Source organism: Teleopsis dalmanni, chromosome 1, assembly GCF_002237135.1.
Source record: "Teleopsis dalmanni isolate 2A chromosome 1, ASM223713v2, whole genome shotgun sequence".
Taxonomy (NCBI): domain Eukaryota; kingdom Metazoa; phylum Arthropoda; class Insecta; order Diptera; family Diopsidae; genus Teleopsis; species Teleopsis dalmanni.
The window spans coordinates 109,180,390-109,183,183 of NC_051846.1; positions in this window are offsets into that span (position 1 = coordinate 109,180,390).

A 2,794-nucleotide genomic window follows, 5' to 3' on the forward strand; every position below is an offset into this window, starting at 1 on the left:
AATACATACACATAAAAATTCAATTTCACTTTCTTCCGATATACAGATCAATTGACTTCTTAAATATGATTTACAATAAATAGCAACGCCGCCACCCAATTTATGTTTCCTATCATGTCTATATAAAACAAAGTCGTTTATAGATAGGTATGAACTATCAAGATGGAAGTCAAACCAAGTCTCAGAAATGCAGATAACATCTACTTTGCTGTCTTCGAAAACAGCTCTTACATGATCTAATTTTAAGCCAGAAAGACTTCTCGCATTAAAATGAACTATATTAATACCACGTTGTTGTTTACAAAAAATATTAATCAAAGTTTTATCTTCCATGATTAATAATTAGTATTTTCTGCTTCTAGTTTAACTCTCCGCTGTAACGTCTTACACATAACATCTCTGCAATCATGATCCGTACTCAGCTCACGAAGGTTAAGAGTTTTTTTTGCCTTAACACAATTAACACATTTAATAAAAACATTTTTGCACTCCTTATGAGTATGCCCAGTCTCACTACATTTAGCACATACATTGTCAATTTCTTTGCATACACTTGCTTTATGATTAAAGCCCCAGCATTTATAACATCTCATAACATTTAAATGCTCATAAACGATGCACCTATCCCACCTGATATTAATTCTATGTTCTTTCATAAATTGCTTAAAAGCCTTGCCATCTATTTCAACAATCGCATTAAATGTTTTTTTATTTTTATAAGACTCATAGACTTTTAACACTTTAATATGTTGAACTATAATATTATTCTGATTTTTTATGGCAAGTACTAGGTCCTCATTTCCTAGCTTTTCACTAATACCCGAGATGAATAATTTGGGGTATCGAAGCACATGTGTTTCGATTATATATTGGTCACTTAATTTTTTTTAATGTCATTTGCAAGAATTTCACGTTCCTTTGAAGTAACACATTTGATAGTAACCCTGCCGTCATTTCTAGCTCGAAGACCATTAACCTTCACGTTAAGTTCAGACGGATTAATTTTCATTTTTAAGTCTTTTTTAGTGTCATCACCTAACTGTTTCCTTATTGGTTTCACTGTAATAGGTACAGTAGATGTATTACTCGATTTAAGTTTTTCTGCATAAGATTCTTTCTTATCTTCACATTTATTAAATTTTTTTAATAATTCAGAACACAATAATTCATTATCTTTTTTTAAATTATTTGACAAATTTAACATTTTTTCTTCAAGTGCCGTAAATTTATTTACGTATGCTTCTTGAACTTTCTTCAGAGCATTGATTCTATCAGAGTATTTAGCCTCGATAGATTTTAATAAACACTTAAGTTCATTTTCATTAACTTTCAATGCGTCTTTAAATTCGTTTTTATATTCTTTAAGATAATTATTATTTTTTCCCACATTTTCATTTATTTCCCTAAGAGCAAAGTCAACATTGTGAACATATTGCACACAGTCTTCGCACATGAAATGAATCATAGGATTATTCAAGCAATTAATATTAAATTGCTCTACACCAGAACATTTGGTAGCTGTGTGATATGCCTTGCCGCACACACCTGAACATATTAACCCAGTTTCACCACGGATACCTCCACGACACTTGTGACACTCTTTCATATTAACAGTATTAGACTATTTGAAATAACACAATTACACAATATGAAATTTTTAAAAAATGTGTAACAGATTAATTGTTTTACAACACTATACGCACTTAAGAATTTAATGCTGTCTCTATAAGCTGTTTACATGTGTGAAAAAACAACACACAGAATTAACCGCGTTTTTATATTGAACTTTAGAAATTAATCTGCTGTCCCTGTCAGCTGTTTGAGTATTTTTATAGTTTTGCAAAGAGAAAGTCAACGAAAATTGAAATAACGCGCACTTTTCTCAATTTAATGTTTTATGTAGTTACTTTTTTGTTTGTTTTATTTTTAAATAATATCCGTGTTTTTGTGTCAACAACAAAACAATTATCATAAAAATACGTGTTATCTACTTTATCTACTTGTTTTAAACTGCAATTTAAAATTCACCAAGACCGGCTTAAAAAAACGTCCGTGTTTGTTGTGTGCTGAACTAACAATTAGTTAGTTCGTGCTAGATTGTTATTATTTTTATATATTTTGTATAATTTCACAATACTTATGATATTTATAAAAATAAAAACAAAAAAATATTTTTTTTTAATCTACAATTAATTATCTACAATTATTACTTATGATCATGGTCAAACATTTAAAATAAAAAAAAAAAAAAATTTCGAATTTTGGTAATTCGACTCCTTTGTTTTGTCATTTCTTTATGACAAACGTTTTAGTGCATAGCGAAGTATAATTACTTCAGCATGCGCTTGGCAATTTGGATTTCGGAATCTAGAACACATTAAAATATGTCAAGTGTTGTGCGGATCATATTGCAAGCAATTGTGCATTCAATATGATTTGCCCACTTTTACAGTTGGTCACCATATGTGTGTCAACTATTAAGAAATGATATTGTTGACCAATGACGTAAGTATATAGAAACTAAGAAATATATTAACCAATAGAATTTAAGAAAATAGTAAAATGTAAAATAGATTATTATAAAACCGAACTATGATCGGTATGAAAAATATAATTATACGACAGTCGAGTTCTGAACGTTATATTGAAAAGTGTACACTAAGTTTGTTAATATGATAAATAAAATAAATAATTGAATTTGATATTAAAAAATAAAAATGTGTTTGAATTTTAAATTTATGGACTTAAAACCCCACACGCCGTTAACAATCTCCAGTTGGTGCCATTCAGTAAC